General features: G+C 35.5%; 1 pseudogene; it reads left to right on the forward strand.

The window, feature by feature from the left end:
• Window positions 1-828: 828 nt before the first annotated feature.
• Window positions 829-15,843, forward strand: LOC144432687 (ankyrin repeat and BTB/POZ domain-containing protein 1-like; annotated as a pseudogene).
• Window positions 15,844-16,531: the final 688 nt, after the last annotated feature.

Genomic DNA, 16,531 nt, shown 5'->3' on the forward strand with positions numbered 1-16,531 from the left:
ATGAACCAAACAGACCACTCACATGTCCTGTCTCATCAAAAGTTCCTTTGCTATTAGCAATGTCAAATTGACATATATAGTCATGATATTAGTCTGCTTGTCATTCTTTCTACCATACCTTGTCATTGTATGTGTCCAATATGTAGTTTAGAATGACGTATGTTGTCATGTCATGGTCAGTTTGACATTACTGATAGCGAAGGAACATTCGATGTGACAGGGTATGTGAGTGATGGATTAAAAGCTCTGATTGGTTATAGGCCCACTTGTCTATGTTTTGGTTCATGCTCTTAGTGGTCTGAGGTTGGCACTGAATGTTGTGTTTCAATTGACTTCTTGTTACTATCATTCGGGTATCATAACTGGGTTAATAACGTGACACTAATCCAGCTGTGCGGGAATTTACATATACAGTACTCACCCACACTACTCCGCCAAATGTAAACATTGTAGAACAATGTGACACCAAATGTCATCAGGTGGGGCTTTAAATGTCTGCAGGAAATGTATGGTGTCTGTCATTATGTCAACTAGTGTTTATTTACGTTGTGGGCTTAGTCAAGAATGAATTGCGAAATCAATTACTGTGACATTGTTTCTCTTTTTATCAACGTTCGGAATAATGCGAATAGTCTCGTGAACTAAATCGTTTTATGCCATTGTGATTTTCCTAAGTTTGATTTCTCTTGCAACGAGTAAAGTATAGTGTTCCTCTGCCAGTGGACGAATTTCAAACATATCGTCTACGCGTCATCAAAAAGTAGGTCAGCATCGAAGCCTTCTCTAATACTATACATCGAATCGTAGGCAGAAGGATTCCCAATCTCCATGGATGTACCTGAACTCTTTTCAAGCTGTAAGAGAGGGGATTTACCCGTTGTTGAGTAAGTACACCGTGTAAAGCAAACACCGCTGGCGGAGGAGGCTATTCCGATCCCCACATTTGACTATAGCCATATGGAGTGCATTCTGTAGCCATTCGGTATAAAATCGGTCGGTACAAAACACAGGTATAGGCCAGGTCAGGTATAGACTGAATACTTTTTTGGATTCACATTCTCATTCAGATCCAAAGATCCGTCATCTGTTTTTATTTGCGACATATGTTGGTTTCCATGGCAAATTAACCCTCTCTTTTATAAATGCTAGTTCAACAATGTAAGTACTCGACTATGTTCACATTCTGTTGAAAATATCTGTAAATACTCCAAACACATTAATTACCAATGTTAATTACCGCTCACACGGAGCATGCGCATTTAGATAGAGTGTATAGTAGGCAAATAGAAATCAAAGCCTATTTGTTACATTACATACATACATGCATACAAAAGAAATGGGTATAAATGGTAGATGCACGCCTAATGAGGGAAATCCAGAATATACCCATTACCTAACCCGATTTTTTGCACCATCTTTCATTCACCTTTGATGCAACTGGGGTTGCATGACCCCTCAACTGTAAGAGTCTGGGTAACAGAGATGTATCAATGTATATTATTTAAGCGCAATTTTGAACATTCATATACAGCAGATTAAATATAAGGCTAACTTTGAAATAGTCTTATTATTACACACAATTCTTCAATTCTTATGACTATTACTATACATATTATATTGCCCACTGAATAACCTTTGACTTTTTAAATCCAGAATGAGTTTATGTAAATATGACATCTCAACAAAAAATTAGGACGTACGGAGGGCATTAATTTTCACGACGTTTTATCCCAAAACGTTTTGTTCTTGAACGAACAATCGCCACATCATTTAGCCAAGCTATTTTTGTACAATTTCTTGTCCTAGACATATTGCAATGGTATGTTTTAGTTTTGAAAATCACCCTGTATTATCAATAAATACTGGAACCATATGAGTGTCTGCCATCCTTTTGATTTTTCATGTGCAATATTCTAAATTTGCCTACAGTCGGCAAAACACTTTTACTCTTGAATTAGATACAAGAACAAGTATGAAATACACGTGAAAAATGTAATTCCTAGAACATAAGATACTAATTGCATGACGATTTTGAAAACAAAGATAACTGATGGCGAATTGCTGAGAAAAGAGAACGTGACAACTGATTGAAAATCTACACCAAATATAATGACAGATTCACATCTTTGGATCTGAATGTAAATCCACAAAAATATTCTGTCGACACCTGTTTGATCTTGTGGTCTAAACGGGATCTAAAATGAGGTCTTGAGTTTGGATGTTCATTATGCATTCATGGTACCATATTATGATGTCTTTGTTAATTTACTCTTTCTCCATAGTGAAGTTCTCGTAATTTTGGTAACTATTTTGGTATAGGTCTAGTCTCTTAAACGTCATGGTTTCTGACTTTGCTTGCTATGCTGGACCGTACACTAACCTTTAGGATCTATGGTTTTATTTGAACTACAAAGGTCAAACCTTCTAAATCCCTGTTTACCTTTTCAATTGCTAATCAGACATCAACAGCCAGGTTATCACTCTCTCCACAAACTTTAAAACTTGTGTTGACTTATATACTTATTTTCTTACTGGTTACTTATGGTCAGTGGCAGTGTCAATCAACATGGGTGGATTCTAAAAACAATTATAGGCCTACAAGAAGATCTTTACGTGTGTAACATTAAATTAGTTCAAGAGAACAGTTGATGTTTGATCGATATAGCACACCACGTTGTCTATGCATAATATATTTATGACTGCTGACTTATATTTATTGATTCATGACTATTTTTGCAAACGAAACATCCATTGAAGCAAATTGAGGTCTACTTTCTCTCGTGCCCACTTATTACTGAATTACAATAAGCTATACAACTGTATAAATGTAAAGGTAATACTATAATTTTGTCTACAAAAAATGATGTTTGACACCCATCATCTCTTGTAGGTATCTGGTGGATAAAAAGGGAATTGGTTTAAACGTCAGAGATGAATGGGACAGTACTCCACTGTAAGTTTTCAAAGACATTTCTCCCCCAATAGTAGTGTATGTGTATAAGATTAGGATGGTAATCTGTCCTTTATGAGGAGACATGACAGCTCCCTGATCTGAAGCCACAAACGCCTATATTGTAGTTCTGATACTTTTAATACATGGCAAGTTAGACTGGCACCAATCCCCTTGGGAGATTTTTTAGCCTTATAAACTTCAAAGGTGTTTTGAAATTGTTATTCATTTCAATTTTTGAGAAGGAAAATGTGGTAAACTTTCGTGTTTTATTTTTTTTCGCGTTGCTAGTAGCCTCGCAAGGACTGGTGTCAGTCACCGCTAAATAGCAAACAAGGGGAAAGTGATAGTAGGTGCACATTACTCTAGCCAATCAGATGAGAGGGAACTAAAACTAATACGGATGTACTGTAACCTTAGGCATATATCTTGAACTGAAAAATGTAGAATCGAGTCCCAACTTCCTCCGCTCGCAAATGGGAAGATATTGTAAACTAGTTGGATGGGGGGGGGGGGGGGCAAATATTCAGACGGAGTGTGCAGCTCAAATTCAAAACATCTTTCCATGTTTACCATACCACGATACCACTATTTTATTGATGAACATAAAATATATGTAAGCACATAGAGTAGCCATGTACGAATAGTAACAGGAATTTTACAAATACAAACATTGATTTATAGCATGAAAATAACGATTTTACAAATATATGTGGATATTAACAAATTAAAAATTAATTTTACAATGCAATTTAATGCATGGAAATTTGTTTTATTGAATAGTGCAACACATAACTTGGCATAGTAAACGGCATATTGTTTGATTTCTGTATTTGTTTGCGTCACTAGGTATTATGCCTGCCTGTGTGGTCATGAAAAAGTGGTAGAGTATCTACTGAGTCGTGGTAAGACTAAACAAGTCCTAGTATTCATTTTTACAGAATTATTTCATACACCTATTTGACTTTACAAACCATTTATTCTCATAGATCTTATCTCTTACACCAAACAAGTTACATTATTATACTAGTGATTAGTTGCATTGGTGTCTTCGTGTACTAGTGACATTTGCTCTACAGCGCAGTGCCGCCATTTATATTATGTATGTATGTATGTATGTATGTATGTATGTATGTATGCATGTATGTATGTATGTATGTATGTATGTATGTATGTATGTGATATGCAAATTAGGGCGCTATCTTTCTATATACGAAAGCGCCTGATCATGATGCGGTATCATTGTTACGATAAATTGGCTGTCACGGATGAATATATGTGATTGTAACAGAACCCTATCTGCATGAGCGAAAGTGTGGGTACTCAGGAATATTTGTGTTTGCAGTGTTTTTTACTGAGCTTTCACTTACTATGCTCGTGAAGATATCACTATAGAGAACAGTGCAATGTCTGGCAAATACCCCGAGTTCTATGGTATCTTACAGAAATGTTACATTTTTTATTTAATAGCCATAGATTTATACATTCACTCACTAAAATGCGCCAATTACTTTTAAAAAAGACGTATATGATAATTAGTGGTCAATATTATGTGTAGGTAGTGTAGTGGCAAATTTAAATCTTGAGCTAAAGCTTGGTTTTGAACTTGCCATACCATATTAAGATTGTAGTTGCAAGTGGAGTATAATGTTTTGATCAGGCAACCACAATATCTGCACTGAAAATTGTTGAAATACCAATAATTACATGTTGTACATGTTTAATCAGTGGTCAATAATTTCCTCAAACAGCACAAAAACAGTTTTAAATCATGATCGTCGTTGAGGGTGCTTAATCCCCCAAAATCTATTTTTAATTTTATTTATCGTATATATACAGCTACAAAATATGCTTACCCACATCTAATGCAACACTGTTCATGGTGTACGATATTACGAAATTACTGTACCTGACAAAACATTTTCAACAAAATATTCCAGTTGTAGCTAGTCCAGTTTAAGAACTTTGATTTCCAGGAAAATTAGTCCCAAAGTCTCAATGTAAGTTAAAATAAACTCACTTCAACCTATTCATAATATATTCTAATGGTAATGATAATTGTCAATTTAACTTTTCAGGTGCCATGTGTGATCTAAAGACATTTGATTTCTTACGGTGTTGGTATGGAGCTCGCAATGACGAGATTCGTAATTTTCTCAAGAAATACAAAGTCACTTTTATGAGAAGAGGTATTACGGCCAAGTATATCAGAAGAGATTTCTTCCAAGATTTCCTTAGAAAGTAAGACGTGCCAGTAACGTTTGGTCAATAGTTTGTTCCACCTTTATCATCTGTCTATCCTCTGTATAGTCAAATGGCTTTCTCTGCCATTATGTTCTTAAAGCTTACCACGGACAATGGTATTGGAACAATGATGTAAATTGGATGATGTTACCAACTTCTCATGTGACTTACTCTAAGATTGGAGGTTGAGTTTGCAGTAAACTGATTGAACTAACCAGTTAGAATCACATATCAGTGTGAGAGGGATTCCTACTAATATGAGCTGTTCATCCTTTCCCCAACAGCAGCTTTAGCTAGATGTCTGATATAATTTGTTCATTTGACTATATACGTGGAGTAAAAGAGTGCGACGCGGAGATTAAAAACAGGCCCGTATAGTTTCTAGGATATGTTTTTTTTTGTTTACAATAATTGTACAGAATTTAGGTTTACAGGGACATGGTCCAGTCTTCATTGGAATAGACTATTACACTGCACTAGCTGTCACTGGAATATTTTTTTTTGATACAATCAACAACATTTTCACTAAACATTGTTAAAATATCAACACAAAGACATTTTACATGTTAAGGAGAGGTCCTTTGTATCCATATGTAGTACAGCATGATGCAACAGTGATCAATAGTGGGGGGGGGGGGGGGGGGTTGACCCGGATTTCGGGTGCAGATCCCAAATCAATTTGATTAGATCCCATAAGATATATATAGCTACATATAATACATTTTAGCAATAAGTGATTCAGTACTGTCAAGGATGATTAGGAGTAAGTCATTATATCTGAGAAAACCGTACCATTGAAATAAAATGTTACCGGTATAGCTAGTGCACATGCTGCTTCAACATAAATAGTTACTGTACGCATAAGTTCATTTTGTGCCTTTAAATGAATATATTATCTCCATAGAGCATAGAAAGGATCACGTGTGTATAATTATCAATAACTATGTTCGCACAAAATCTCTTGAAAAAAATTGTTAAAACTCAACGTTGGACCAATATTCAGTATCATTTCAATTCCTTAATATACATGTACCATCAAAACACATTAATATTAGCTCCAGATATAGATTCAAAATTTAATGCTTTCTATACTAAAACCGTTCTTTTTCCTCATTCTCAAAAACAAAAAAGGAATTTGTACAAATTTCGTCCGTATTTTATTAGATATTGAAAATCTGTCATTTCATGTTTAATAGATTACTTGACCCTGGCAATTACGAAGATATTTCTTTTGAGGTTAATGATGGGAAAATAATCACTGCCCATCGCTGCATCTTAGCTGTCAGGTCGAACTACTTCAAAGGAATGCTACAAAAGGAGTGGAACAAGAAATCTACTGTTTCTCTAAAACACCACCAGGTAGGCGATCCCTGAATGTTTTTTTTTCAAATCCTTCCAAAGCAGGAGTGGTGACTTAGCGAGATGCAGAGATGTACATGTATACGGAAGACATTTGCGAGACACTATAATCCATTGATAGTATTGCAGGTACAGGTAGAAAATAACAGGACCTGGTGTTGATGAAACCTCGTAAAGTATATATAAGTGGTCTATTTATTCCGTATTCAGAGGCCATCGGCCCAAAGATACAATATACCAATATTACAGTAAAGCAGTATTGAAAAGGCAATGAAACTGTTACATAACACTGTTAACTTCTTTATGTAGTTTCATGGCATGAAATAAGAATACTGCGAGACGTTGTAGTGTATCTACATTGTTAGAAGAAAGTAAATCGACAAAGTTCTGTACAGACGGAGGATCAAAGTAAAATCTAGAAATATATTTTTCCCTATAATGATTGAAAAATGAACATACTAATAAAAAATGATATTCATCTTCGACTTCATTTGAATCGCACAATAAACATATTCTCTGGTTTCTTTCAATGCCGTGTTTTCTGTCTGGCTCTATGCGCAGGAAATGTGACGAACAGCGAAACCTAGCAAGCATTTGCCTATGACTAGAAATGTTGATTGACCGTAAGTATCTTTCCGGCTCCAAAGAAAATTTGTACTCACGATACAAAGACAACTTATCAAGGGAACACACTTCACTGTACCATTGGGAAAACAAAACCTTTCTGAATTTCTCGACAAATATAAACAAAAACTTATCAACATTTCTCACTGTTTGAGATTCCCAAAACTCATGTAGATTACAAGTAAATAAAAGGTTCTTTATGTCATTTACCCAAGTTTTCCTGGCTCTTTCCCCGGATTCTTCAATAATGTATAACATATTGTAACATTTCTTCGGATATCTATATGATGGCATGTTCAAAATTTTAGCCCAATATTTCATACAACGCTTGGCAGTATACAAGAAAACTGGGTAACGACCGCATTCGCCTAATACTGTTACATTTGGTGCATTAGTGGAAACTCCTAGAAATGTACGACAGGCTAGGTATTGAATTCTCTCAATGCATTCATGCCTCTGAAATCCCCATACCTCTGACCCATATGTCAGTATCGGTAAAATCTTAGTATCAAAAATTTTAAAAAAGACTGCAAAAGGTAACATTCCTGTCTTTCTTGCAGCCCTAGCTACAGAAAAGAAAGCTTTCCTTGCTTGTTGGGCCAAAGTTTTTGTTGCAGTTGACCAACATAAACGACATGAAAAAACAATCCCCAAATACTTGTAATATGAAACTACTTCAACATGTTTTCCTTCGAAAAACCATTTCTCTGTTTTTGATAGTCTACCACCCGCTTTGAATACAACCACTTTCGTTTTTGTTAAATTTACAGAAAGTTTCCACAACTTACAATGTGAACTCAAGTTATCAAACAAACATTGCAAACCAATAACTGAGTCGGAAATAAGTGCAATATCATCTGCAAATAATAAACAGAAAATTTCCACCAAATCCGGGAAGAGTTGTATACCACGTCTGCCACAAGTATGAAGTTTGGTCGATAATTCATTAATGAAAAAAGAAAACAGAAACGGACTTAGCATGCATCCTTGTCGAACCCCTATTGGGCAATCAAAGTAATCAGTTAGTTTGTCCTTGGTACGCACACATGATTTGACATCCTTGTAAATAGCATGGAGTATATTAAACATTTTACCCCGTACACCACCCTTTAGAATGACATACCACAATCGTTTACGTTCAACAGTGTCGAAAGCCTTGGAAAAGTCGACGAAAGCACAGTAGAACTTGCCTCGCTTTCTGGAGAGGTATTTCTGTATGACTGATTGTAAAATAAATATGTTATCAACTGTTGAATATCCTCGTCTAAAACCTGCTTGTCCCTCATCTATCTTTCCAAGTGCTTCCGACCAGAACATGAGACGATTATTCAGAATTGACGTGAAAAGCTTGCTAAAAATACTAAGCAAAGCTATACCACGAAAGTTGTCTGGAGAATCAGTTGGACCCTTTTTATGAAGAGGGACAATAATTGCTTTAGACCAGTTCTTTGGGATGGTTCCTGTATCGAATAATTTATTGAAGAGGGCATTTAAGTAGGGAACAAAAAAATATTGAGTAGATTTAAAAAATTCACCTAGAATGCCATCAGGTCCAGCTGATTTCCCTGGTTTCAACTTGCGTATAGCTTCAAAAATTTCTTCGTTAGTAATAGGACTGTTTAATATGTTCCAATCAATATCTAGGTTAACTGAATAATTATCTGAAGAATCTAACATCTCGCTCAATTCGTCAGACATAGCAAAATCATCCTGACTTGAAAGATCATGGGAAAATAATTTACTAAAATATGCAAACCATTCTTCAGAACTAATTGTATAATTTGATATTGGATTTACAGAAATCAATCGTTTCAAAGTCCACCAAAAGGATTTGGAATCGGGAAGGCTTGTTTCTAGTGATGATTTAACCGAATCAAAATAACTACGCTTTTTATCACGGAAAATGTTTTTGAAATGCCGTTTCGCTTCTTTGTATTCATGAAGTAACGTGGTATCATTTTGGCGTCGAAAACGTTTCAATATATCATACTTATGTTCTTTCAATCTTTGACATTCGTTGTCGTACCAAGGAGGTTGTTTATGTCGACGAGTGTTCGTACATATACGTTTGATCATACCACAATGCGCAGCAGATGACATAAACGTGTCTCTTAACTCATCACAGAAACTACTGGGATCTGCACCTGGATCTTCAATAATACTATTTAAATTAGTCGTACGAACTTGGTACTTAAAGTGTTCTGAAAAAGAGAGCGACTTCTTACTGGACCAAACACATTTGACAACGTTACAACTGCCTTTCTTTGCCCTTTGACTTGCTAGACAGTTTGATCCGATACTGAAAGACATTGGAAAATGGTCTGATTCTGTTCTTAACACGATAGAAAAAGAATTTATTTTAGCAAAAAGTGGAGACGAGACAATAGTGTAATCAACTACACTGGTTCCTGCATTTGCGGTGCAAGTGAATTCACCTTGATTTGCATCCTCACCTGTTCTACCATTTAGAATATGTAAATTAAAACTATAACACAAAGACAAAAGCGAACGACCAAAACTATTTAACTCTTTGTCCTTTGACACCCTTGGTAAATTAAAATGGTCTTTAGCGTACACGACAGTATCATCTATAACATGCGTAGTTTCATCATCGATAATAAAGTCACGTTCTACACCTGTACGTGCATTCAGATCCCCCGTGATAACCACGTACACGTCGGGTATTTTTACTAATATGTTTAACAACTCATTTTCAAGTAATTCAATACCATTTCTGGTTGACAAGGAGTCATAAATAGTTGAGTATTGAGGAGATATGTATGTAGTACATAAGAGTAAATCTTTCTCTAGACCAAATACTACACCTTCAATTAAAAGAAATATACAATCGTGCACATCACAATTGATACGACGGACCTTATCCACTAAATTGTTACGAACAATCGTGTATACTCCACCAGGATATCTACCTCGATTTGATCTCCTCTGTCGCACTGAACTAAAAGATTTAAATCCAGGAAAATATTCATCAAAAAGTTTTTCTCCACCCGCCCATGTCTCGACGAAAGAAATAATATCGAATTCCAAAATAAAGTTAGCAAAGTCGAATGACAAGAACTTATTCTTTAAACCTTGGATATTCCAAGTTAAGAATGAAATTGGGCCGCGGCCGATGTCCTATTCAGAAGTTAACGAGTCTTGCAAGTTGATACGGCTCTGGAGTCTAGTTCTTGGTTTCTGTTTCGTGCGCGTTTGTTGCTCGATTTGTTGCTGGTTTTTGGTGACACCTGTCTCAGTTCCTACTAGCTGTGTGCTTGAGGTGGCTCTTCCTTCTGTTACGACCAATTTTCCATTTTTATAGTACGCCGTTTTGCCATCACGTTTGTGCATGGCGAGAGTTTTTCGTTGGCGTTTAGTTAGGTCATTGCCTATACCAATGTGCACCTTCCTCAGCTCTTCCCGTGCCCCTAGTGCTAATAACTTGTCATCCCAATGATGGAATTTTGCTATCATGGGACGCGGCTTTCCAGACCAATGTGCTGCAATACGATGGGCACGCACAATATCTCTACTTTGCCATTGCTTATTTCGTACATTTTGATTCAAAATCTTTATGACTTTGTCTTTACAAGCCTCAAAGGACTCGCTCTGATTCTCGTCAATTCCATAAAATATTATATTGTCCCTTCTTGAAAAAGCTTCTAACTTGTCGGTGTCGTCCTCTAGTTGTTCTAGGCGGTCGATAACTTCGTCAAGTTTGTCATTTACGGCGCAAGTGTCTAATTCGGCGATGTGCTGAGATTCTTTCAGCTCATTTACTTCGTCATTTAACTTGTTCACAGAGTCCTTGATTGACACAAGATCCTGACCTCGTAAAGTAAAAACTATGAAAATCATTGCATGCGTGTTAGTCAACAGTGGCATGATTGCTTTGGCAAGATTAGAAACTAAACGTATTATTGTGGCATATTGATATTTATCTATCAATTAGTGTTAATATGGTTGCACTAACAGTAGCTAGAATAACCCACAGTCTTTGAGAGAACGTAACCGTGATGAAGCATTTTAATTTGATAGCTTTCCAACACACATCTTCCGAACTGTATGTGTTTACTGCATTACTATTATTCGTGTTATCCATTGCATGTCACATTAGAGTTATATGTTGTGTACTTTGTCAAATTTTCACTGATTAACTAATTCACGCTTATTAACTAATTATGTGTCTATACACGTGAAAGTGTATAGTTACCAACGTTATAATCAGCAAAAGTAAAGTGGTTCCTAAGTGTACACATTTTCCTTGTTGATAATATTGTTGACAAAAAGTAAACGTGTTTATCATTATTGTAACACTGCTTCATTGAAGGTCGGGTCGAAAGAATTTGGCGCCATTCTTCAGTATCTGTACACTGGTTAGTACTGGTTAAAGTGTTCATATTTATTCAGTCACTTTTATAATATTTATTTAGAAATAGTACAGAGGAGATGAAACAACAATAATATCTCATGTGTATTTTAGGTATACAAGGGTGTCTCACCTTTGTACAAAACCAGATTATAGCAACACTTGACTTCAGTTGACAGCATAAAAAACAGGACAAGAACTATCATGTATATTAATATCAATTATATCAATAACAATATCAATTATAAATGAAAGTACAATGTATAATCCCGGTCTTTTTGCATTTAATACTGGTAAATTCAGGTCAACATTACACTTTGATTCCAAATGGTGAAATTCATAATTGTATACCAATCGTTCACTGTTGCCTGTATCAAGTACATTTGTACATAACGTTTTGTACTGTTCAGGTATAGCTTTGTAAGATGCATATACTGACACCAACTCTTTCTCTCAGATTAATAGTTTTGCGCTCAGATGAACCAAATTTGATCAGTGATATGTCTATGTATGTATGTATGTATGTATGTATGTATGTATGTATGTATGTATGTATGTATGTGGAGAGGTATATGTGTGTCTGTGATTTAATGTCAGAAAGATATGTATAACTGTACTTATTGCCATAATATTTCTTGGTATGCTACATGAACATATTAGTGTCCCTTATAGTATGACAATGGATATGATATATTTTAATATTAAACGACAGCTACTTTTGCTACAATGTCATTGGTACTATTTTCTACATCATTGCGACAGGCTCAGTTGAAATACAAGTAGATCATGTTGAAGACGTCATGAGACTGGCCAAACAATGTCAACTCACTGATTTAATGATGAGGATTAAATACTCTGGTAGAAAGAAAGACTCATTTGGTAAGTGAGCCACCTTTTTTATTGCTGAAGTTAAATTCTATAATTCTTCAAGATTTGTCTTCATTTAGAAGCAAATCGGCCATACTATAAGGGTATGATTTACACATCAGTGCGGTAGATTGTGTACTTTGTATGGATAAAGAAATAATGAACACTGAAAAGAATTAAAAACATAGGCTTCTTTCATTAAAGGTTTTATTATGGACTGTATGAAATATGTAGATATGAACCAAATGTGGGATTGCCTTTTCAATAAAGATTAAAGATTGGATCATGGATATCGAATCTGCTACCAAGCTACCCATACTCTTATTTTCACCAATATAATACATTGTATGTATTTAACAGTACGTAATAAACGATTGTAACAATTATAGTGCATAATTTATTTCTGACCATACTACAACACAGATAAGTACTTGTATGTTACTCTGTCTGCTGTTCTAGATATATCAGACAAACCTTCAAAGTCACAATTATTTTTTCGCCAATTGGACAGGTATCATTTGATAATATTTTGCATACAAGTCATGTACATTTAGCCACTCGACAGGAAGGTTTTGTCAGAACTAGTTTGACATTCAGTGTCAAAGTTTCGTATCTGACTTGTAATTCCTTGGCATAACAAACACATATTTGGAATATAATTCGTAAAGTTTAGTGTCGTGTAAATAGTTTCAAATTGTATAACAACTCATAGAGAGGAATGACCCTATATCCATGTTCACTTGCGTAACTATCTATTCTATTCTGGTGTCTCAATCTAAATGTTGATCTTTGTGTCTCATATATTATCATATCATGTAGTGTGTGGTAAACGTGTGGCAGTCATTAGTATAGAGCCGTCTGAACAAAACTCACAGATACACAATGATTTGGGACAACTAGCTGAAAGGCCTACTCCAAATCTGAATAATAATTCGGTAAGCAACAAATGAAAAAGCACATCTACAACAATAAATCAAGTACTTGTTTATCGTCAAATAATATAATTGTGATGACGTTCGTCAGGTATTGTCATTACGTCATCATACGTGGCAACACATATAAAAAGAAGTTGAAAATAAGAGAAGCAATGAACAAATATTCTGTTAGTAAGTTGTTGGGGAGATAACCATGTAACAATTAATTGCATATTGGCACGGCTGGTTTGTTAACAGTTCTAATAATTACACAGTGTCGAGCTGTGTCCAGATGTGAGAAATTATTCTAACCTCCGTCTGTTGTAGTGTGTTTGCTGATGTTAAAAATGGAACCTGGTAACCTAAGAGAGGATGGGGGGGGGGGGGGGTGTCACTAAAACTATATTGCATTACCTTGTTCTGAGATTTTTGTGTTGAGCAATAGCAAAAACCCTCGGGAACTCCGATTTTACCAGCTTACACCTTTAAAAACTTAAAACCTAGTTGAATAGTTGTCACAATCATATTCTGCGATAACAGGGTATCTGCTGTAAGTTACCATTCTATGTTGAAGACGATGAAGAGCCCCTGTTTGCTGACATATGTTTTTCTGTGGAAGGTCACCATTTCTACTGTCATAAGGTATATGTCTACAGTAATCATGTATATACACTATACTGCCAGGGCTAATGAGATGTACCCTGTTGTCACGACCTTACAAGTGACATCTCTGCAAGTAATGAACATTTTCATTATTACCGGTAATACATTGTACCCCATCTGAAAAATTCCGACGTTCCTCAGTTCTCACTGACTACAGTACAGGGCAATATTAATTGATAGCTTGATGTCAGCTTGATTTTATCACTTATCATCTAGCCCTGTGTTTACATAGAGCCCATGTTGACATTTCCGGTTGCTACACATGCTGAGGATCACTAGATGTTGATAAAAAAACCTTGGTGAAATAGTCTAATATTAATCAAGTGCTGGAAAGTACTTCATTACTTGTACAATGTGCATTGTTTGCCAATGCGAGAATAACGCCAAAGTAACTCTGTTGGTGACACATCTTACTTTTTTTCTCTCACCCAGATTTTCTTCTGTTGCCGTAGTGATTATTTCAATGCGTTGTTGACTGATCATTTTTCTGAGTCGGTGACAGATTCAAAGGAGAATATACCAGGGATGGTCCTGCAAGACGTCTCAGCCCTTGTCTTTAGCAAAGTTGTTCAGTATTTGTACACAGAGAAACCACAGGTAAGGACTTTCTTGAACACATTGTGAAAAGAATAGAATGGAAAATATGAGAGTGGGATGGAGGAGGAGAATGATACCTGTTTTTGTAGTGCAAATATTTTACAAACTTGTTTTCAACCTCATAGTGCAAAAATGCTACTTTTACTCATCAAGCAAGCACCTTCAACCAATTGCCTGTTGTTTGTTTTCCATAGTTCTTTCCTAGACTAGCCTATAACGTGCTGTGCATGGCAGACCACTGACATTGTACATTATTCTCGATCTGTCGACTTCTCTTCAGGCACTAGTAGCCTATAATTTGCTTTGCATGACATACCATGGCCACAGACTCACCACTTTACTCAGTATCTTAGAAATCTCAGCTTGACCTATCGTACGCTGTGAATGGCAGACCACTGACTTAACACTTTCTTCTCTATCTGTAGATTTCTCCTCAAGAGGCCTATGATGTGATGTGTGTGGCAGATCGATACATATTACCAGGCCTGAAAAGAATAAGTGCTAACGTAATAGCAGAATATCTTGATGAGTATAATGTGGTCTCAGTTATGAAAGCTTCACAGATGTTTGAAGTACCTTGGCTAGAGGACAGGTGTGCTCATTTCATGGCTAAGATACTTGTCAAGGTAGAGTGTAACAGGGTGTTTATTTTTAAAGCATGCCTTTAAGTTTGTATTTTTGTATCTACACATTTACTTTACTACAACTAAAGGTTTCACAATATGTCACAATTGTAAGTATGGTTAAAAATGCTTCAGTAAGTAGAATATTGTACCTCTTGAATATGCAGCAAAAAGTATGCCATAAAATATATAGTTTGCTTGAACCCTTTTAATTTTAAAATGATTACTGTATGTAATTTACATGTAGAATGAAATACTAAATTTCTAAGAACTCTGTCTAAATAAAGACAATTGATTTGATTTGACGTAATACACCAATACAAACATTGCATATGAAATAAAACATTTCTGTTTTGTGATAATACTAAATAATTGAATGGATTATAAATATTGCTTTTTTTATTGCCATGACTACTACATTAGATTGTTCACACTAAGGAGTTTGCTGACTTGATCAGAGAAAATACCAGCAGTGTGAATGGACGAGGAGAAACCGGTTCCAGTTTGATCATTGATGCCATACGCTTCCACATCTCATCAAGCAGTGCAAAGACAATCCTCGCCAAGGAAGAAGCTAAGGAGAAACTGAATCTGTTAGACAAACTTTTGATTCAACTGGGTGTGGAATGTTAGATTGTCTTTCATCGTTGATGTGCTCTAGTATTGTAAATCTTTGAATGTGATAATGTGTTTCACTCAGTGTTTGGTTGATGCTTAGTAGCTTATCGCAATTTAATAGTGTGGCAGTACATTGATTTGTAACTTTATAGTCTGTAAATAGTTACTTTTCTCTAATATTGAAATATGGTTTTGTTAGACCAACCTCTAACGCATTCTAATAATGTTGAGCAGCTGGTACTTCTCTCACCATTATCATATTGGTGCTATCACTAAAATTTTGAATGCCATTAATTTTAAATAAAACCCCAGTCTTAGTCTATTTGTATATGATACCAAAAGGATGTTATAAAAAAATTAGGGTACCAATAATTTCAACAAATTGTCCTAGTTTTCAAATCTCTTTGTGCATAATGTAACCACTTCTTCCAAATTGTGTTCAAATTGATTATTTGTAATCAAGACTTGATGTATATTAGTATTGTTGATTTGTATGTTAGTCAAAATAAATGAGGACGCATTTAATAATAGAAAAAAATTAAACTCTTTCCGAGGCGCATGTTAAGGATTGAAAAGATGAACTTTTTCATGACAAAACAAAAAGCTCTATTCTCATATAAACAGATGTTTGGATTCATCGCCAACAAAATTAGAATAGAGCTTGCTGAATACTTTTACAGGTATCTAATCTTGGGAGTAAACT

This window comes from Glandiceps talaboti, chromosome 3 (assembly GCF_964340395.1).
Source record: "Glandiceps talaboti chromosome 3, keGlaTala1.1, whole genome shotgun sequence".
NCBI lineage: Eukaryota > Metazoa > Hemichordata > Enteropneusta > Spengelidae > Glandiceps > Glandiceps talaboti.